General features: G+C 38.2%; 1 pseudogene; it reads left to right on the forward strand.

Moving 5' to 3' along the window:
- The first annotated feature begins 14,060 nt into the window (after positions 1-14,060).
- Positions 14,061-20,596, forward strand: LOC105074229 (coiled-coil domain-containing protein 93 pseudogene; annotated as a pseudogene).
- Positions 20,597-23,917: the final 3,321 nt, after the last annotated feature.

Raw genomic sequence — 23,917 nt, forward strand, 5'->3', positions numbered from 1 at the left:
AGGAGAATTCATGTTCTGCCTGGGAGAAGTGGAGAAAGCTTATTTATGACTTTTAAAGACCTAGGAGAGAGAGGACTTTGAAGCTTGCAGAAGAGAAAAAAAGGGAGAATCCTGATGGCGCCAGGCTCTCTTCTACCTTGGAAAGTGGTTCTTAGTCAACTGCAAAGAGGAGAGAAACTTAGGGTCCAGGATCTACACCAGTATGTGCAAAGCATGTAGCCATGCCTAGTTCTTTATGTTGGCAGGGCTTAAGCTCCCTTGACCACATCCTAATACTTTTACACTGGAGTTGGGACCAGAATCATGTTTGCTTTAGGATTCTGCTGTGTCTGGGCACACCTTGTGAAGATGTGGCATGCAGGCTCCGAAATGACGCTTAGGATGCAGCATATTCGGAACACAAATCTCTAGAAAGTGGAGAAACCTACATGTTATACTTCAGGGTTTGTGGGGGTCTCGAAACCAGGTTTAATTCTGGGTTCTGTCTCTTGTCAACTATGTGGTGTAGGGTAATTAATTTAATTTTTTGACTCTTTTGTTTTTTCATCTGTAAAACTAGTGGCACCATCTATTCCGGGTGTTATCAGAAGAACTAAATTAGATCATGTGTATGTAGAACACATTGTGGTGACAAAGAACTTCATGGCAAATCACTTGTCATGGGGGACGAGAAAGTTCAGTGTTGACATGCATGGATTTGGTTTGAGAATAGTCAGCCCATGTTTAGGGAGATGAGTTATCCCCTAGGTTAGGCTCCTTGGATTCCGGACTAAATCCCAGGATGAGGGAGTATAAATGGAGAACAAGTGAAAATCAAAAGCGCAAAGGTATTTGGGGTTTGCGATGGCAAGGACAGTGGCACGAGCAGCTAGAGAAGGTAGAAGCTCTCCCGGGACACACTTGACACCCCCTGCTACCACTACCGCTACCACTTCCGAATACCGGGTATCCGGTGTAGACCTTCAGTGTAGACATCAGTGCGCGGCAGCAGTGCGCATGCTCTGGTGTGGCACAGTGGACGCTGTCATCCTGGCTACTGCTTTGGGTATCAAGGGCAACAGAAGGCATCACGTTAGTGAGCTGAAAAGAAGACAGCAGCCAATAGAATATTCAGAAGAGCACATTCTTGATTTTTTTTGGAGGCTGTTTTCCCCAGAGCATGCTGGGACGTAACCAGAAAAATCACGGTGCCTGATTGCCATTGTGATTATATTTTTCCCTTGGGCTAGTGTGTTCCGGGAAACACATTTTCCACTTAAGTAATAATGGAAAGGAAGGAATTAAGATAACTTTGCCTAATAATAGAAATGAATATGAAAAAGTCAAGTGATATTCAGCCTGGGCAAGCATCATGGTGAGCATCCAGTAGTGAACAATAGAAAACACGATTTCAAGGGAAGAGATGTCAATTTGAATGCAAGGCCAGAGACGTCCACTTAATTACTCAATATGTTGTTTTAGTACAAGATAAATGAAATACTGGATATTATTAGGAAATATTATAATGATGAAAGAAATTATAGTTTTCTTTACTCAGAAAACCATAATGTGCTTTTGGATAACACACTCAAGGAAGAAAATAGAGCTAAAAATAAATAAAGGTCAGTAATAGAAGGGTAATAAAAATTGGGGAATGGAAAACTTTCATGTGGAAGTAGATTTGAAAGACTAGGATTCTGGTGTGGAAAAGGCCCAGAAGGAGATAAGATCAAAGTCTCTTGCACAATGAAGGGTGTGGACAGGAGGAATGTGGACTTGGTTATCAAATCCCTAAATTCCAGTAGGATTAGGTAATCACCGAAGCCTCAGAAAGTTTATTTCAGGACAAATAAAGGAAAGAACATTTTTTAAAATGGGTAATATACATGTGGAATTCATACTGAAAGAATGACCAGGTTGAAAATCTAAATAGAAAACTGGAAATTTAGAAAAGCATAATGATCAATTTGTAATAAACTTAGTAAACACTTAGGCATTAATTTAATTAATTTAGAAAATTAATTTAAGACAGTTCAGAAAGTTAATTTAGAAAATATTGCAGGTGTTTTTCAAAGCTTCCCATATTAATGCATCAAGAACCATTAACATGGTCTCTGTCTGTCCAGTCAGAACTGGGGTGCTTAGTTGAGAGACATTTTTTCCATCTTTTGAGAGAACTGAAAGGCTTGACATTTCACTATCTCATAAGTCAGTGGCTGAGTTAAAAATACAGACCGTAACTTCTGACTTACATTTTAGGGCAACTTCAAGGAACAGTGCCTATATTTAATTACAACTTCACTGATATTTTGAATTATAATTGTTAATAATACTAACAACAACAATAGATTTGGTCTGTTAGTACTTTTAGAAAAGTTCTCTATTCTTTTGCAAATCACAAGCCTCTTAGTCTGAGAACAACTTGCTAAATAATTTTTAATGTGATATTTTAGCCTATGAATAAACAGACGGTTTGACATACCGTTACTGCTCTCGTGGGGACTTTACATAGTAGTAACAAAAACCTGAGCTTAATTAGTCTCTTCCAGTAAAAGTATTTGAGAAATTTTCCATTGCCTAATACCTTCCCACAATGGAAAATACACTGCACGGGAGGTATGTGTAAATATTTGATTCGTGTTTTACTGATTTCAGTGTCACAACCTATCAATCATTAACACTTCAAAAAACATATACCTGGTTAGTTGTTTCCAAAGTACATTCTTTCTCTGAAGGATTTTTAGACTCTTAGAATTAAAGAGGTCCCTAGTGAGCACCTACGCCAGTTTTTCTTTAATGTCGTAAGTGGTGAAACTGAGATCAAGAATTTTTGAATGAATTTCACGAGGTCCTCCATCCAAACTTAGCTGGCTCTTAGGAGCAAGATCTTCAGCCTCCCAACTCAGTGCTCTTCTTAAGATACTAAGGAGAATTACGATTCACTTTTTGTTCTGAATGAAGGTATATGCAAATACAGTAACATTATCATAGTTGTAGAAATTCAAGTAAAGATGTTTAGAAAACTGTAGGCACAGACATTTGTTTCCAAAGCTATCATATGTGATCACTTTATAAAATTAAATGATAGCTTCTATAGAAAGAATTCTGAGAATATCAGCCTGATATTTCACTACTATGGCATGAAATAAATAAAAGTTCCCAGCCTAGTGCCTGGCATATGATCAGCATGTTAAAGTGTTAGTTATTCTGATTGGGATTAAAAAAAAATCAACTTTACATAGAAAAATATCCAGATTACTTAATTGCCAGCATATATTTTATTTAAAAAGAAAAAGAATATCTACAAGAGGACAAAGAAATTAATTTCGTATTAAAAAAAAAATCACTCACATCAGGAATCTGGTGTAGTGCGGGCTAAGCCAGCACCTTCTAGGAGTGTGCTGTGTCAGCGATCTCTGGTGGGCGCAGGTGTTGGCCAGGAGAGTGCCGGGGTCTGAGCATGGGGCCCAGGAGAGTTAGGCATTTTGACTATTAAATAAACACATTGAAGGCTGTTTCCCCTACATTTAATTGGAGAAGCAGTATGATTCTCTGGTTAGAGATTAAGGGACTCTAAAACTCTTCTGTTGGAAATTTATGCTCAAAGTGAGCTCTGTAGACCTTCTCAACTAATTTATTCAGAGAAGCCAGCAACTAAGTGCTGGGGGCCTGACCTAGTGACAGAGTAACCATTTCTTCTCTGCTTTGATCAAAGAGATTCTATAGAATAATTTCTAAATCCCTGTTCTTTGATTAGTGCCAAAGCTGATGGCTTATTGTGTTTTCAGTCTCTTGGGAGCAGAGGCAATGTGAGTGATGGACTGTAGCCCAAGCTCCAAGGACCTGATGAGGATAAAGGGTTCCACTGGATTTAGGGGGCTGTGTGGCATCACTAGGAAGCACTGCTCAGCCTCACTCTCTTCTAAAACATAAACTAATGACTGAGATCCAGAAGGTGCTATTAGTTGGAGATGCTGTGGCTTACTTCCTTAAATAAAATGTAAAAACTTTTAGTATAGATTTTGACTCTAAGCCTGTTACCTGTTAATACAATAAATTATTAGTTAACTTAAATAGAAATCAGTTGAAAGGCAACAGAAAGAAAAATAGGGTTCAATTTAGGTATTCATAGACAAGTGGTAAGGAATCTTACCACATTGGTATTTTTGCACTCAGAACCAATTCAGGGAAGTAAAACATTTTAATCCACGTTTTAATTTTCCTCATGCAAAATGTTAATAGCCTTCCTGGGTCCCATGGTGGTAATGGGAAAAATACATTATTTGGATATTTTATTTATATTGGAATGTAAATGGAAAAAATTGGCACTGAAAATATGATCTGGACATATTTGAGAAGTAGCAGGAGAAGAAGACTAAGAGCTCTGGAAGTGGGCTGAGTGAAGAGGCAGTACAGGGGAGTGTTAAATCCTCTACCTCAGTTTTTCTCACATGTAAATTGGGGGATGATAATACTACTCAGTTCATAGACTTGTTTCAGAGATTAAATATAATGACACATGTTGTTTAAAGTAAAAGACCAGAAACAATACACTATGCAAACTAACACAAAGCAATAAAAGCTGAGTGGTTATATTAATATGAGATAGAGTAGATGTTATGATAAGGAACATTGCCGGGGATAAAGAAGGGCATCACACAATGAAAAGGGGTCAATTCATTAAGAAGACCTAAAACTCCTAAATGTACATGTGCCTGAAAACAGAGTTTCAAAAATCCTGAGGCAAGACACTGATAGAACTGAATGGAAACTATGTAAATCCACAATTCTAGTTGGAGAGTTCAACCCTCCTCTCTTAGTAATTAACAGAACAAATACACAGAAAATTAGTAAGGATATAGAAGACTTAAACAAAACAGTCAACCAACTTGGCCTATATAGTTCTTATGGAAATCTTCATTCAAAAGCAGCAGAATACATATTCTTTTCAAGTGTGTAAGTAACGTTCATATTCACCAAGACAGACTATGTTCTAAGCCACAACACAAATCTCATTAAATTTAACTTGGGGGGAATGTAAGCTCAAGTGGTAGAGCGTATGCTTAGTATGCACAAGGTCCTGGGTTCAATCCCCGTTACCTCCTTTAAAGATAAATGAACCTAACTAACACCCTTCCCCTGCCAAAATAAAAAATTAAATAATACAATAATAAATATATCCAAAAATAAATAAATTTAACTGGATTGAAATAAAATAGAAATCAATAAGAGAAAGATATGGAAAATCTATAAGTATTTGAAAATTAAACAATATACATTAAATAAAACATAGGTCAAAGAAGATACTACAATTGAGATTATAAAATATTTTGGACTGAATGAAAGGAAATGAAAACAACGCATCAAGATTTGTGAGTATAGCCCAAACAGTATTTCATGGGAAAATGATAACATTTAACACTCATATTAGAAAAGAAAAAATATCTCAAATCAATGTTAAGAAACTAGAAAAAAGGAGCAAATGAAGCCCAAAGTAAGAATAAGGAAGGAAAAGTAAGAGAGAATTAGTGAACTAGAAAGAAGAAAAAAAATAAAGAAAGAAAAAATCGATGGAATGCAGCACCTTCTTTGCAAAGGTCAATAAAATTGATAAATCTGAAGTCCGACTAACAAGAAAAAAAAGCAAGAGAGAAAAGATTACTTACCAATATTAGGAATGAAATATATCACTATAGTTCCTGCATATACTTTAAAGAGGATAATAAAGGAATATTATGAATTATTGTGTGCCTATAAATTTGAAAAGTTAAATGAATTAGGCAAATTCTCTTGAAGTCACAAACTACCAAAGACTGAATAGTTCTACACCTATTAAAAACCATAGAAGTTATAGTGGAAAACTGTTCTGCAAAGGAAATTCTAGGCCCAGATGGCTTCACTGGTGAATTCTACCAACTATTTGATTTAAGGATGAAATAATATTAAATCTACACAAGCTTTTCCAGAAAATAAAGGAGGAGAGACTGGCTCAAATCATTTACTCTGATGAAGACATTAAAGGAAAAAAAACCCAAATATAAAAAACTGAACTCCAATATCCCTGGTGAACATAGGTGCAATGCAAAAATCCTTAACAAAGAGTTAGAAAACTAAATTTAGTGATATCTAAAACATAACACATCATGACCAAATGAGTTTATCCCAGGAATTCAAGTTTAGTTTAAAATTTGAAAATCAATCAATATAATATACAATACCAACAGACTGAAAATCATATGATCATCTCAATAGGTGCATTAAAAATATGCATGTGTATTTCTCTGTATGTTGCTTTTTTTCACCTAGCTTTTTAATTTAATTTTTTTTAATTAAAACAATTTTTTTTGGTCAGGGGAGGTAATTAGGTTGTTTGTTTATTTATTTTAATGGAGGTACTGGGGATTGAACCCAGGACCTCATGCATGCTAAGCACGTGCTCTACCACTGAGCTACCCCCTCCCACCCTTAATTAATTTTAAATTTATTTTAATTAATAAATACATTTCAAATATTATTACACATTGATATAAAAAGGCAGTCCCCATCTCTTGGTATTTTTTTTCACTTTGATTTTTGCATCCCTTAAGCAATCAATTTAATCTTTTCAGCTGTTTCTTTCTTATTTACCTTCATGTTTGTAAATAACATGCTTCTTAAGGTTTTTAGTTTTTAGTTTTAGACATAATCTATTGCTTTTCTACTAAGGAAGGTGGTGATTTTGTTTTCTTCTCCCCCACCACCCCTCACACACACTCAGATACATACTTCTCCATGTCTCACATCCTCTAAGTCTAATATTAGTTTTTTTTAGTTCAATCAATAATCCGTATTTATATTATCCTATGACTATTATTTACAGCTAACCTACATAGTGTACTATGCTTACACTTTTGTTATTCCTGGAGTTGGTATTGTTGAGAGTTAACATTTTGTTTCTGTTTTTTCTATATTCAATCACCAATCCCTAAACTTTACCTCTAGGCTGAAAAAAAAAATCTGAATAGTTCACAATCAGATATTCACTTTTTTCTCCCCAGGTGATACCCTTTCTTTTGTTTTCTTTTTTTTTCCTAATTGAATAAATTTAACATGTAATATTGCACAATCTTTTGCTTTCTTGATCTAATTTGAACTGGCTGATTTTTAGGAATTTTGAATCACTGCCATCTTGGGATTTTTATTTACTATTTTCCTAGATATTCCCTAGGAGTGAAGGAAAAAAAAATCTAGGTTCAATATATCATATGACTGCACCAAATTTAATTTTTTATAGATTTGGTTTCAAATACCCTAGAAAGTTGCTCCTCTGACTCATGCTTAAAGGTACAGATGGTCTCCAATTTACAAAGGTTGATGTTAAGATTTTTCAGCTTTAGAATGGTGGGCAAGCAATATGCATTCAGTAGAAACTTCAAATTTTGAATTTTTCTCTTTCCCCAGGCTAGTGGTATGCAGTATAGTACCCCTGTGATGCTGGGCAGCGAGCCACAGCTCCTAGGCAGCTTCTTGATCATCAGAGGAAACAATCAACACGCTTATAGCAATTCTGTACCCAGAGGACCACTCTGTTTTTCACTTTCAGTACAGTAGCCCATAAATTACATGAGATATTCAGCACTGTATTATTATCAGATGGGCTTTGTGTTAGATGCTTTTGCCCAATTGTAGGCTAATGTAAGTGTTCTGAGTTTGATGAGGTAGGCTATAGGCTAAGCTATGATTTTGGTAGTTCAGGTGTGTTAAATGCATTTTTAACTTACAATTTTTCAATTTACAATAGACTGATTGGGATGTCACTCCATTGTAAACTGAGCAAGATTTATACTTAATCCTCTGCAGAACATTCAGTAAATGAGGATAAAGTCATAGGAGATGTAGGTATAAGCTAATTTTTAGTTTTTCAAACAAATCTGAATTGCTAGTTCTCTGGTATAGGAATGAAAGATGTCCAGCTCTCCTCTTTGTGCTTGGTGAGTATTTTCTAACTTTTACATTTTTCCTAGTACAACAAAAAAGTATTTAGGACATTGTGAAATAGCATAATGAGATAGTAATGTTCTGTATTTGCACAGTATCTTTTTTTTAAAACATTTTTTATTGATTTATAATCATTTTACAATGTTGTATCAAATTCCAGTGTAGAGCACAATTTTTCAGTTATAATGAACATATATATTTGTCACATTTTTTTTCTCCGTGGGCTACCATAAGATCTTGTATATATTTCCCTGTGCTATACAGTATAATCTTGTTTATCTGTTCTACAATTGGAGTTTCATGAAGATTTTTGCCAAAGATTAGAAGCTATATATATATATATACACATATATACACACACATGATTTTTGTCATGAAAAATATTAAAATATTTACAATATTTATAGCTTCCAAGGTTACAGAAACCCTTAGATTGTACCAAGAATATGCATATACCTCTCAAATTCTTTTAATCCCAAATGAATCCTAAAAATAAGAACCAAATAAGGTAGCAAAACCAGATATTCTATTTTGTAGACTTCCATTTAAATTCTAAATATAGTGATGCTGCTTATTTAGTCATCAGACTTCTGGCAGACCCAACCCAAATCTGCAGCTGAGAGCCTGAACATAAACAAACAAAAAAAGCCTCTGAGTGATCACAATAGACGTTAAAAAAGCTAGCACTTTATTTATGCTAGAGATACGCCAGCCCTCATAGGTAGCAGATATTCCACTCCACCAAAAGAGAAAAGGCTACTATTGGTAGGTACACTGACAGCAGATTCTACACTATTTTAGAAAGATTTCCAAACATGAACAAACAAATCTGTTTTACTACCTAGTGTTAGATAGAAAAGTGATTCTTGTGGAACTTTGCTTTCTCCAGCTATACGCAATTTTTCTTGGGTCCAATAAAATCCCCAGTCCACATAAATATAAAATTTAGCATTAACTGAAAAGCTTAAGGTCAAAATAGAAATGTAGCAAAATTCTTAGGTACAGGAAATGGGATGGATCACACGTTATATAATTAATGGCAATTTCATTCATTTATTCAACAAGTATTTTGTTGGGTGTGTACTCAACAAAAGTGCTAGGTACTGTCCTAGTGAAGAAGATGTATTAGTAAAAAAAGGAGACAATAATATGGAGTTTAGGGTGGAAAGAACATAGTCAGTAGGCAATTGCAATGATTCAGGTGAAGGTTTACAAAGCTTCCACATACATTAAGTATTTCATTAAACATGTAATTCTCTACATCTATCTTTATATTATTAGTGGCAATCACCACATATTCTTCATTCTTACATGAAGGATGACAGTGAGTGCCTACCAGGCACAGAGCAATTTTTTAGGGAAGCTACCTGTGTCAAGGTCTCGCTTTACCTCAAGTGTTTTGAATGAAGTGACCCAGTCCTTTCCCTCCCTCCAGCCTGCCCTTGGTTGATTGGAGAGGGAATTGGGCTCAATGGCAGCCACCCACAGCATGCTGGTCCTCCAGGACTGGGCCTGGGGCAAAAGGATATCTCTAAGTAGTTTTGAGCTGATGCAACCAGATCCTTCAAAGGAATTTAACTGAGAACTTCAGGTCCATAGGAAAACTTAGAAATTGGAATGGCCTTCTAGTTTCTGGCCCTGTGAGACTGATGCGAAGGGTTCTTGCTTTTTCAGGGTTCCCATGTATGTGTGAACTTACACTTCCATCCCTTCTCATCTCTTTCGGGTAAATTGAATCCTTGTCTATTTCTGACCAATGAAAGAGCTTGACAGAAGTGACAAGCACCTGTGTAACAGTCTTCTTGCATTTGTAATAGTCTGTAAATTATTTTAGGCTATAAAATCTTGAAAAAAAAGTTCTGCTTTCTACATTCTTAAGATGCAGTGGATAAGAACACAGGCTGAGGAGCCAGACTGCCTGAGTTCAAATACCAGTTCCATCCTTCACCAGCTATGTGATTTTGGGCAAGTGATTTAACAGGTGTTTCTCAGATTCCACATCTATAAAAAAAGAGATAACAATACTTGGTAGAGTTGTTGAGACAATTAAGTGGGTGAATACAGAAAGTCATCAGATATACCTGGTATATAGTAAAGACTCCATTGGCATCATCATTTGATGATGAAACAAATCAGTATTTCTAGGAGATAAAAATATACTTTGGGTGACTGCTACCATGGGTGGGTTGACTGCTATATGTTAAAGCAGTGGTATGTACTATTTAATAACTTGGATTTCTTCAAAATAGTTAGACAATATTTACACTCTGTTGGCATATTTTAGTCAACAAAACTTTTTATTTACTGCAGAGAAACAGGGGGAGATGAAAAAGGGGGAACAGACAGGTGTAGCTTTTGAGTACCTACTCTGTGCAGGAGGAACCTTCTGTTTGGTTCTGGGGAAAGTGACAGTGATGCCCAAGGAACTCAGAACTTACTCATGACTAGAATCTAAGATCCATGAAGATTTAGAGAACTTAAAAAAAAAAACTGTTTCATATCGGCACCTGGGATATAGTAGGTACTCAATATTTTTTGAATGAGTCAATACATGTTGAATAAATGAAAAAAATCACAGTAAAGAAAAAGGCAATCAGAAGATTTCGAAGCTAGAGAGGTATAAGTAAAGGGCTATGGAAACACAGAAGGAAAGGTAATAAATTCTGACAGGGTGTATAAGGATGAACAATTAAACATCTGAATTGGACCTTGAAGACAAGAGCTTTGACAAGTGGTCAGCCTAATGGGGTGGGGCTCAAAGGGAGAACATTTCTAGCAGAGGAAATCCCAAAGGATCAGAGACGTAAAAATGCGTAGTCAGTCCTTTATGATTGGATTACCACATTCTGTTGATTCTTATTTTGTGGATGGCTTTATTCCCTTGATAACTATGTAAGTTTTAAAAGCTAAAGCCCTAAACTGTTCTTAGAAACAATGAACAGTACATACATGTAAATTTTAAAAATATGTGCAGTATACTGTATATGTGTGCTTGCATGCAATATATTGTATATGTGCAGTCAAATTGTGTCAATTTTACCTAATAAAACTGAAAAATGAAAAAAATGCATAGTCAGTCTGGAGAGCAGAGTCTGGGGTGATTAGAATTGAGAGAACCTGGTGGAGGACAAGAATGGTCCAAGGGGTATGACAAGATGTGAGACTGAAAACTTTATTTGGATCCTGAATGTAAAATAACCTCATGTCCCATATACTGGATTTTATCTTATAGGCATGGAATTAAAACACAAATAGTTTCTATTGAATTATATATGTATATGCTCATAATATTTACACAATATCAAATATTTGTTAGCACAGCATAGACCCAATGATCTCTGAGATCTATAAGGTAATTCTCAAGGTAGTGTGGTCAGAGATAAGAGTAGAGAGAGACTAGATCTGGTGGGTAGGGAGGCACCCAGTAGTTTATTGTACTAATTCTGATGGAAGAAAAATGCCTTTAGGATTTCTGGAGTTTCAACAAATAATGTTAATTCCATCAATCACTTTCAAACTCCACGATGAGCTGCTTTTCTTCATTAGAGAGTCAATTCAAGAAGTATTTATTGACAGAGCATTATCTACTCTGGGGGAATACAGAGAAAGGTTGAACAAAGATGTTCCCCAACTAGTGACATTGATATCACATTCACCTGGAAGTGTGAGGTATCAAATGTTCAGCTATTTGACAATATGACTGATTTAAAAATAGTATTTTGGCATTATGTTGCTGCAAATTGTTGCTGCAAATGGCAACATAATGTCATTTGCAGCAACATGGATGTCCCTGGAGAATGTTATTCTAAGTGAAGCAAGTCAGAAAGAGAAAGAAAAATACCATATGATATAACTCATATGTGGAATCTAAAAAAAAAAAAAGACAAATGAACTTAAATATAAAACAGAAACAGAAATAGAATACAAACTTGTGGTTGCCAGTGGGGAGGGGGGGTAGGAAGGGAGAGACTGGGAGTTCCAGATTTGTAGATCCTGACAGGTATATATAGAATAGCTAAACAAGTTTATACTGTAGAGCACATGGAAGTATATTCAGGATCTTGTAGTAGCTCACAGTGAAAAAGAATATGAAAATGAATATATGTATATTTAAGTACGACTGAAAAATTGTGCTGTACACCAGAAATTGATACAACATTGTAAACTGACTATAACTCAATAAAAAATTAATTAATTAAAAAAATAGTATTTTGGTGCAGTTTTAACTTCTTTTCTCTTTTTAAGAGGGCTGTCATTTCCTATTTCTAAGAGCTATTTTGTGGGTCTCTGTTCTAGGCTTTGTCCATTTTCCTATTGGCTTATTGAACTTTTCTTATTAGCTATATATTAAGGGAAGTAGTTGTTTATGTTACAAATTGCAAAATTTCCCCCAGTCTGTTATTTGTCTTTGTTTACAGTTTTCTTATTCAGTATTTCAAAATATAATCAAATGTATCCATTTCTTCTTCTGTGACTTCTTAGTATCACATTTGGAATGACATTCAACATTTGAAACTTATAAAAAAGGCTTCTATGTTTTGGTATTATTATGATTTAATTATATTGATTTAACTTTTATGTTTTTTCCCAATGGTTACCTGATTATTTCAACACGGTTTACCAAATAATCCATCTTCTCTGTACTGGTCTTAAATTCCATCTTTGTTTTATACTTGCTTTCTGCATTACCATATAATTCTAATATTTATTTGTTTATTTTGTTGATAGACTATTTGTAATATAAGTTTTAATGAAAGTTATACTTTGCTTTGAACTAATTAATAAATGACTATATTGCTTCATTGTTTAATGCCTTATATTCATTATCAATATTTTATTATATCATTATTAATATTTTTTAATTAAAAATTATGCCTGCCTGTTATTAATAATAGTTGACTTTTGACCCACCTGTCACTTACTGTGACCATGGATATGTGCTCTTATTTCTGTCAGCTTCTTTGAGCTTTGTCTTTTCTTTTTCTAGATAGATAGAGATTTATTTTGGCATTTTTCTAATTATTTGGAAATTACATATGCTCCATTTTATCTTATTAACTTATCTATAAAATTTCAGGAATCAGCTACTTTCTATATTCCTCAAAATCAAGAATAACATTGTATATTCTGACATTTCCTGATGTAGGATGAACAATTTCCCTCTTCCTATTTTTTTAATGATTTTTTATTCAATTTTTTTTTTTAATTGAAGTATAGTCAGTTTACAATGTTGTGTCAGCTTCTTGGGTACAGCATAATAGTTCAGTCAAACATATACATACATATACCAGTTTTCATATTCTTTTTCACTGTAAGTTACTACAAGATATTGAATATAGTTCCCTGTGCTGTATGGTATAACATTATTTATCTATTTTATATATAGTAGTATCTCCAAATCCCCAATCTTCTATTCTTTCTCAGTTTTTAAGTTAGTACCCATTGGTAGTTTTTCCTTGATGATTATTAATTCTCTTACATCATAGATCTTCTCTTTTAAGAATTAGCTCGGCATTTGTGTTGTTTCACATTAACAACACGTATTTGGACAGTGTGTGTATTTGAACTGGAGCCTGCGGTGTCTCTGCTCTTATTTCCTTCAACTCTTCCCCTCGCTCACCAGGTTCTGGCCACCTTAGCCTTTTTCCTTTCTCTCAAACACTGAAGCTGGTTCCTACTTCACAGCCTTTGCACTTGCTGTTCCTGTTGCCAGGACATTTCTTCCTCAGATCTTTGCCCGGTTGGCTCCTTGTCGTCACTCAGCTCAGCTGTCACGACTCAGGGGCCTTCCGTGACCTCCTCTGCTAAAGCACTTCCCGCCCCACCCGCCCCGTGCCCACGTGCTCATTCACTCTCTGCCTCCTTACTTCATTTTATTTTATGCATGGGCTTATCATTCTCCAACAGGATTCAATTTTATTATTGTTTCCTTATTCACTTCCTTATCCTCCCACTTAAGCTCATTAGGGCAGGTCCCTTGTGTGTCTTGCTTGTGTTGCATCCCCAGGGCTTACAGCTATGACTGACATATGTTACGCCATTAATATCTGGCAGAGAAATATCTGTTGAATGAATGAATAAATAAGTCCTTGCCTTTTCCAAGTATGCCTTCTTATTCTTCAGAACTCTGTGGAGCTGCTGGGCCTCCAGTCAGCGTGCTCTGGGCTAATCCTCCGTCGGCCTTCCGGTGTTACTCCTCAGCTGCGCAGTCTGGGGAATGGTGGTCATTGCCTCCTTCATTTAAGGACCAGGATCCCAAGGACGGCAGTCTGGGGTGATGGGGAAGCAAAACCTGGGGGTAGAGGGTCCTCGATCACAAGGGCCAGCACACTTGTAAATGGAGTGGACCAACTCATTCATTTTGAAGACAATTGGTTTTGATGTAATGTCTTGTTAATAACCAATGCTGTATGGTTGCTTTAAGAAATAAACATTTTTTTCTTTCTTAAGACTTAAAACAAATTGTATATACTATGAAATTAATTGTTTTCTGGTTGTTGAGTTATTAAAAGTCACCTCATACTTAATCGGTATAATTGACTGGGATTTCTGAAGGAAAAACATTTGGAATAAGGTTGGATTTGTGAGTGAGGCAGGCTGAAATAAGAGTCTGAGATAATTTAAGAGATGAGGGTTGGTGCCAAGGATCTGAGATAGCTGGGGGTTCTTGCTGAGCACAGTGAAGCTGTGCTACAGCCTTTAAAGTGGGGTGCTAAGTGTGTAGCCAGTCCCGGCACCCATCTAGGCAAGTCAGAGCAGACAATCACACAAGGACTCGCTCCACACTCCTCTCCACACTGCCCCCTGGCTGGAGCCTCCCCTCTCAGGGTGCTGTTAACAGTAGGCAGCGTCCTGAAGGTGGCAGCAACAGAGGTATGTGATATCGGTGTGTGTTTGAGGTTGGGTAGGGAGCTGTACAGCAGGGGGAGGTGAGAGGCAAGGTGATTCCTTCAGAAGGAAGCCGGGTCCTCTGTTAACTCTAGGATCCTCTTAGCATATTGCTTCCTCAAACCTCATCCCTCTCTCCATCTATCCCCTCATCATCAACAAATTTTTGAGCCCCTATTGTTCCAAGCATGGGGTACAGTAGTAGACACGGTAACGTCTTAGTTCTCGTAGACTTACTTTCCAGTAAGGTAGCAGATGAAACAAACAGACAAATAAATTCGTGCTATTTCACTTGATAAAAAAGCTTCGGAGGGAAACTAAGTAAGGTAAGGAAAAAGAATGAAAGTGTTGGTGGCGCCCCTTTCTGTGTGGTGGTCAGGAAGTTTCTCTCTGGGCACGCGTCATCTGGACTCAAAGAAAATAAGGGGTGACCTCACTTGTGTGTTTCTGGGGAACCTTATTTCCTGACCCACAAACGAGCATGATGCATGGTTTGGGAAATTCTGGTAGGGCTTTGTTGACTGGGTAAGGTCTGGATTTTATTGTAAATAAAACAGGGAAGCATTGGAGAATTTTAAGCAGAAAAGTAATGTGATCTGGCTCATACTGCAAAAGAATCACTTCAGCTGTTGTATGGATAATGAACTGACTTTTGGGTGGGTGTGTCAGGAGAGGTGTGGAAGCTGGGAGACCTGTCCTTGCTAAAACATTTTTTACTTATCACCATTAGTTTTTACCAAATTTCCTTTATCAGAGATGCTAAAAATAGGTAAATAATAACCATCCTTTAAATAGAAGTTTCATAGTTTGTGTCTTCCAATAAAATAATACATGTAAAACCTGACAGAAGTTGTGCTTAATAAACTTTAATTTTCTCTATCTTTCAGGCTTAATCTTAATGTTCACCTTGGTTGAGCAAGATTTGCCTGGAAGAGTCCGGTTTCTCTATAAATCTCATTCGGTTGCTCCATCTCAGGGGCCTTGGGCTGTGTTCCTGTGATCCTGGTTGGATCTTTGGGATTTCCACCTGCACAGCCAGTGTCCTCTGATGCCACCAACATCTCCACAGTGGCCAGGGCTTCTTGTCCTTGGCACATGGCTCGAGTCACATGATAACTTTGCTGTGGCTGCTGATTGCAGAGAAGCCCTTAATTGTGTTCATCTTTGCCCTTTACCACATGTATGAGGAACGAGAAATGAGTGAGAAACTGCTTACTTAAAGAGAAATTGCCTTTGCAAAGAACAGACAGAGAAGAGTTCATGTGAAGTCTCTTTGATCCCAGGATGTGCTTGATATTTTTCCTGTTTCTTTTTCATGATTGACTTTCCCTCTTTCTTCACTGTCCTTTTTGTCCTGGGGGGCTGACTTTTATGAAGTACACCAAAGGATCCCTCCCTCTCTGGGTTCAGGTCAGGTCTGGCTAACAGGAGGCACCCGTGGAGATATGATCATGAAAGAAGAATGGGTTTTGGGTATTTATTCCTCCAGCTTTTTTTTGCTGGATTGTATCATTTGGTTTTATCCCTCTGCTGTAGGTCACAACTCCTGGGGGCAGCCCTCTGTGACAACCACAGCTTCTCCCTCGGGGTTCTAGTAACCCTCCCTGGTCCTTCAGACCTAGGGGTGCTATTAGCTCCTCATTGTCCTGGTACTAGGGAGCTGCACCAGCCTTTGTAGGTTTCTCCTAACACTGCCTACTCCTTTGCAGATACATGTTTTATTAAACTCTTTTCAGCTATCCTGTCTGTTTCCTGCCAGTGCCATGACTTAAATACACAGAAGTTTCTCTAGGAGGAGCTGAGAGGGAAAGTTTAAAACTTTGTATGAAAAATACTTAAAGCTAATCAAACACGAGAGACAATTTTATCTTAATAAACGTGGTAGAAATGGGGACTATTAAATTAACTTATCAGCTTAGCTCATAGCCATCAATACATACTTATGGCATATATATAGCCCATTCAAAACAAAATTGGCAGAATTCTCTTGAGAAGAGAGTGCTTTATATTAAGCATTAAACAGCTACATGTGTCCTTCCGGGACCCACAAACACTAGGCAGAAAGACAACCTATACAGATCTTACTCAGCTTACGATGGGGTCATGTCCTGATAAATCCATTGTAAGGTGAAAATATCACTAAGTGAAAAATGCATTTAATACATCTAACCTACCAAACATAGCTTAGCCCAGCCTAACTTAAACATGCTCAGAACACTTACATTACCTGATAGTCAGGCAAGATCATCTAACACAAAGCCTATTTGATAATAAAATGTTGAATACCTCATGCAATTTATTGAATACTGTATGGAAGGTGAAAAACAGTGGTCAAACAGGTACAGGATAGTTATAAGTGTATCAACTGTTTACACTCGTGGTGGTGTGGCTGATTGGAGACGGGGCTCCCAGCCACAGCCCAGCATCACGAGAGACGGTCACACTACGTGTGGCTTGCCTGGAAAAAGATCAAAATTCAAAATCTGAAGTATGGTTTCTACTGAATGCATGTCACTTCCGCCCCATCATAAAGTTGTACAAATTTAATAGGAACTGTCATAAGCTGGGGACAATCTGTAAAATTGTTTTCAACTGTGAAAAGAAGAAGTTGGGTATCATTGAGCAAGAACCTTCTAGACACAGCGAATACTGGCTCAGTGCGAGTCAGGAACGGTTAGAGGTAGCGTGGCATAGAATTTAGAGCACAGCCTCTGAAGCTAGATTGTTTAGGTTCAAATTCTGCCTCTGTTACTTACTCAGGAGGCCTTGGGCAAGTTACTTATTATCTCTGTGCCTCAGCGACCCATTTTAACATAGGAAAAATAGGAGGACCTAACTCATAGTTTTGTAATGTGGAATAAACGACTCTGTTCATGTAAAACACTTAAGATAGGGCTGCGTGATAAATTTTTAACAATTCTATTTGTTTGTATTATCCTGAAAGTAGTTGCAGGGACAGGAACAGATTATTATTACTTACAGAAATAACCTTATTTGTTGCTTTTCTCCCCAATTCTTCCTCCTTCTGGGATGATGCAGAGAGTGAACGGACAGGCCTTATGGAGGTATGTGCTGTGCTGCAGGAAAGGAGCCCCCCAAATATGGAGTTTATATAGGAGCTAAATAGATTGTCCCCTCACGTTTCAAAGACAGGAGAGTTAGCTTTGCTTCCTACAAGAAACAAATTTTCTTGGGAAAGAGAAGGGGAAGAATCCTGAGTTTTTGGAATGTGTCTCCTGGGAAAGATAAAACAAGTGTTTCTTGTTTTACAAATCCTGGAATGTATCTATGGCTTTGGGTCTCATCTGTCCCTAGAAGTGTAAGCACATACATCTGGGAAGGTAAATCTTCAATAATCTTTTCGATTTCAAGGCTTATCTTTTAACCTAAGTCTAATTAAATTGTTCCATAAAGTCGTAACTGAGAAGAAGCATTAAAATTTTTGATCAGCGTGCGGCACTGCAGCTCCAGGGCCCGCGGGGGTCGGGGCCTCGCCCGGGGCTGCCCTCGCGCGGGGGTAATCGCCCGGCCGCTGCGCTCCCGGCCCGCCGCGCCGCCCGGTACTCCACCCGGTAGCAGCTTTGGGGTGGAGACAGCTTCCTTCGGATGCTCCGCGGGCTTGGCTGCCACGGCGTGGCGCTCCTTGGGGTTCCCCAATGGTCCCGAGGGCCAGGGTCTCCCGGAGGTAGAAACAAGAAAAGATGAACAAAATGTCAAGCTGACTGAAATTCAGGAGCTCTTGGTTGCAGGCGGGTGTTTTGGGGCAAGAATTAAAGGCTTGTCACCTTCTGACCTCGTGCATCACCACCTGCAACTTTGACGTGGATGTTGATTTGCTTTTTCAGGAAAACTCTACCATAGGTCAGAAAACAGCTCTATCAGAAAAAATCCTTTCCGTCCTGCCAGGAATGAAGTGTTTACATCAGCTGGAGCCGCATCAGATCCAGGGGATGGATTTTATCAACCTACTTCCTGTTGTTCAGTGGGTGGTGAAGCGCATTATAGAAACAAAAGGAAGAGATGGGTGGCCACATCCGCGCCTACTCGGTATCCCAGTCCCAGAAGACTTGCAGTCTCCTCGAGGATGACGGCTTCACCAAGAGAAAAGTAAAGGCCATGGAGACAGTCGTTGACCTCTTGGACGCTTACAAGCCCCGTTGGAAATACAGACGCCAGCAGGGAGGCTAGTTGCTGCTGCATGAAAACTCGCGAATCTGTGCTACGCTTTTGGAATACGGCAGGAGATACGGATTTAGCTGCCAGAGCGGAACAGAAGGCTGGGGACAATAAAATGGCGCTCCTGCAGGGCTCTCGGCTGCAGAAGCTCATGCCCATGAGGAAGACAAGCTTCAAGATGCTGAAGAGCAGCGTGTTCAGTCGGTGAAGACTAAGATGACTGCCGTGGCCAACGAGGGGAGCCGTCTGACCGCCAGCTCCGTAGGCCAGATCGTGGGTGTCTGCTCCGCCGAGATAAGAAGATTGTGTCTGATTACGGGGAGAAGCAGTCTGAGCTACTAGCTGAAGAAAGTCCAGAAAAATGAGGCCTCTCCCAACTCCATCATCGGAAAGTCATTCATTTCCTTGCACAAGCGGATTCTGCAGAGGACCAAACTACGGAAGAGCTGCAGGCAAGTCATAGCAGCCTGCAAGCCAGACGGCAGGGAGAGAAGGAAACGCGGACAGAGCTGGACAGCTATAGCGAGAAACGGGACGAAGAGCACGCAGTCCCCGAGAGGGCCGAATCGAAGCCCATCTGAGTATCCTGCAGAACCTGAGAGCCCTTGGAGCCACGAGTGAAAATCTGAAAAGTCAGGAACAGGGGTTTAAAGGACGTTGTCGAGAGGAGATGGCCCGGCTGCAGCAGGAAACTGAAGGCCAAGCGGGCGCCAGGCGGAGGTGAAGAGACCCTCTCCGGGGGAGAGCTGCGTGGTGCCTTAGCCCCTGAGACGACTCACGACGAAGACCTGGACAGACAGCATAATACGGAGAAAGGGAAGCTTTACAAGATCCGTATACTACAGGCTCGAAGAAATCAAGAAAGAGCAATTTTGCCTCGCAAGACTGATGAAGTGCCCAGCCGAGCCGAGCTGATACAGTAGATTTACTGAACTCTACCACCAGATTTCAGCAGTGCACAGACACCAGGCGGTTTTTCGCTTTATATAATACCCTGGATGACAAAAAGGTTTATCTGGAAAAAGTAATTAGCCTGCTGAATTAGATTCATGAGAACTTCTCACAAGGCATGGCCTCCTCTGCTGCTCGGGACCAGTTTTACGTCAGATGGAACAGATCGTAGAAGGAAAAGATGAAGCAGAAGACAAAATGAGAGGAGACCAGTTGAACGACCAGTACTTGGAACTGTTCGAAGAACAGAGGCTGTATTTCAAGACCCTGAAAGAGTTCAAAGAGGAGGGCCGGCCCCAAGAACGAGGTGCTGCTGTCCAAGGGGAAAGCCAAGGACTCCTTAAGATCCTCAGACGGTGTCATACGTCATCCGTGCTTTTTCCTAAAGCCACGCGTCGGCTACAAGATCGTGCAATGGTTCTGGAGATTGCACTGGGAAGATACAAGTGTGACAATCTCCACACATCAGGTACTTTCTTTCTCCTCTTTGCTTCCGCGCATCTCTGTGTCCGTCGTTTTTGTTGGAATCAGATGATACAGACGCTGTGGCTTGGATAACTTGGATAGTTTTTTTATTCCGAATTTAATTTCACTACTAGTTTTTTGGTATGTTCAGACTGTCTATTTCTTCCCAATTCAGGCCTGGCAGGTTGCACATTTCAAAAAATGTGCCCATTTCTTGTAGATTTTTTTATTGTTGGCATATAACTTTTTGTAGTATTATGATTTTTTTTTGTATCTCTGTGGTATCAGTTGTTATTTCTCCTCCTTTAATTCTTATTTTGTTTATTTGGGCCCTTTCTCTTTTCTTTTGGTGAGCCTGGCTAAACGTTTATCAAATTTGTTTATCTTTAAAAAACCCAGCTCTTGGTTTTATCGAGCTTTTCTGTTGTTTTTGATTTCTATTTTATTTATTTCCTTTTTGATCTTTATTTCCTTCCTTCTGTTGACTTTGGGTTTTGTTTGTTCTTTTTCTCATTCTTTTAGGTGTTAGGTTAGGTTGGTTTATTTGAGATTTTTCTTGTTTCATGAGGAAGGCCTGTATTGCTATAAACTTCTCTTTTAGAACTGATTTTGCCACATCCCATAGATTTTTGGAGTGGTGTGTTTCCATTTTTATTTGTTTTGAGGTATTTTCTGATTTCCTCTTTGATTTCTTCATTGACTCATTGGTTTTTTTCAGTTATATGTTGTTTGATTTCCACGTGTTTGTACTTTTTCATTTTTCTTTCTGTAGCTAATTTCTAGTTTCATACCATTGTGGTCAGAAAAAATGCTTGATATAATTTCTAACTTCTTAAATTTATTAGACTTGTTTCATGGCCTAGCATGTGATCTATCTTGGAGAATGTTCTATGTGCACTTGAAAAGAATGTGTATTCTATTTGGGGATGTAATGTTCCATAATTATCTATTAAGCCCAACTGGCCTGTTGTGTCTTTTAAGACCACTGCTGCCTTATTGATTTTCTGTCTGGATGATCTGTCCATTGATGTAAGTGGGGTGTTAAAAGTCACCTACTATTTTGTATTCTCAGTTTCTCCTTCTATGCCTGTTAGTATTTCCTTTATATATTTAGGTGCTCCTATATTGGGTGCATATATTTAACAAGTATAGCAGTCTCTTCTTGTATTGAGCACTTTATCATTACATAATGCCCGTCTTTGTCTGTTGTTACAGCCTTTGCTTTAAATTCTATTTTCTCTGATATGAGTATTACTACCTCCATTTTCTTTTCATTTCAACTTGCATAAAATATCTTTTCCCATCCCCTTGCTTCTAATCTATGTGTGTCTTAAGCTCTGAAGTGAATGTCTTTTAGGAAGTATACGGAAGATTCTTATTTTTTGTCCAGTCACAATGTGTCTTTTGATTGAAACATTTAGTCCCTTGACATTTAAAATAACTATTCATAGGTATGTACTCTTGTTTTCCAGTTGTTTTTATAGTTCTTCTCAATTCATTTCTTCTTCTTTTTTCCTCTTCCGTTGTGGTTTGTTGATTTTCTTTAGTAGTATGCTTACATTCTTTTCTTTTTGTGTATCTATGGAAGGTTTTTGATTTATGGTTACCATACATTTCATATATGTTGACGTATAACTATATCTACTTGTTCAAAACTTGTAGTCATTTAAGTTTAAAGACATTCTAAAAATCTACCTTTTTTTTTTTTTACTCCCCTCTGGGAATAATGTGGGAGACATTTTGTGTTTTTGATGTCATATTTTACATCTCATGTTTATCCTTTACCTGTTTATTGCAATTATAGCTGCTTTTTGCAGTTCTTTGCTTTTACAGTTTTTGTCTTTAATCTTTGTATTGGCTTATTTAGTGGTTGATCCTCAATCCTTACTATATATTTGCCTTTCCTAGCAGGATTTTCCCTTTCCTATAGATTCTTCTTTCCTACTTAGAGATGACCTTTTAACATTTCTTTTAGGATAGGTTTAATATTGATGCAATCCTTTAGTTTTTGCTTGTCTGATAAGCTCTTTGTCTCTCCTTCAATTTTGAAAGTTAACCTTGCTGGGTAGAGCATCCTAGGTTGTAGGTTTTCACCTCCTTTTCAGCACTTTGAATATATCATGCCACTCCCTTCTGGCCTACAAAGTTTCTGCAGAGAAACCAGCTAATAGCCTTATCAGGATTCCCTTGTATATGACTTTTTGGTTTTCTCTCATTGCCTTTAGGATTATCTTTAACTTTTTCCATTTTAATTGTGTTATGTCTTGGTGTGGGTCTGTTGGGATTCATAATATTTGGGACCCTCTGTGCTTCCTGTACATTGATATCTATTTCCTTCTTCAGGTTTGGGAAGTTTTCAGCCACAGTTTCCTCAAATACATTTTCAATCGCCTCTCTCTCTTCTTCAGGACCCCTATAATGTGACTGTTGGAATGCTTAATGTTATTTTGGAGATGTCTTAAATTGTTCTCATTTTATAAGAAATTGTTTTGCTTTTTGCTGTTCTCTGATTGGGTGATTTCTATTCTTTTTATCTTCCAGATCACGTACACATTCTTCTGTATCATTCTTCTGCTATGTGTTCCTTCGAGTGTATTTTTATTTCGGCTATTGAGTTCTTTATTTCTGATTGAATCGTTTTAATATTTTCAAGTTATTTTTCAAAATGTTCAGTGTTTAAATCAATTCTTTTTCCTGACTCAGTTAACATTTTTATTATCAATGCTTTGAATTCTTTATCGGGTAAATTGTTTACTTCTATTTCTTTAGTTGTTCTTTCAGGGTTTTCTCCTCCTCTTTCAATGAAGACCAGTTCCTCTGTCTTCTTATTTTATATAACTTTTTCTGCCTTTATGAATTTTGGCGAAACATTTACCTACTTCAGCGATGAAGGGGTGTTTCTATGTGGGAGTATCCCTATACAGACTGTGTATTCCCAGCGTCTTTGGGTGAGAGCTGGATTTGATGTGGATGCAAGTCATGTCTTTCCTCAGGGTGTGCTGGCAGGCATCACTTTGGCAGGGGGTGGGGCTGGAGATGGAGGGGGCTAGAGCTGGAGCCAGGTGTGAGGTGGGACTTCCCCTTTGCTCAGTAGCCATCACCACCCTATCAAGATCAGTGTCTGAACCTAAGTTGCAGGAGCAGTAGCCTGAAGATCAATCTGAGCTGGATCTGTTCCCTTTAAGTGTGTGTGTTTTCCCTCTCCTTGTGCCAGGACCCTGGCTTCAGAGGAGAGGAGTGCTAGAGCAAGAAAGGATCTTACGCCGACAGAAGTTTGATGCACTGCCTATGCAGGTGCCCAAGGCTCTGCTCAGACAGCCTTAGGTGCATGCCCCCTTTGTCTCTCACAGCCAGTTACTGTCCCCAGCTTCTGCTCCCTACTCCCTCTTGTAGATCTGCTCTCCAGGGCAGGTGGGGCCTGTTAGAAATCTTGGCTGCTTCCAGGCACCCACTTGAGTAAGTAACACAATGGCTGCTTGCT

Source organism: Camelus bactrianus, chromosome 8 (genome assembly GCF_048773025.1).
Source record: "Camelus bactrianus isolate YW-2024 breed Bactrian camel chromosome 8, ASM4877302v1, whole genome shotgun sequence".
NCBI lineage: Eukaryota > Metazoa > Chordata > Mammalia > Artiodactyla > Camelidae > Camelus > Camelus bactrianus.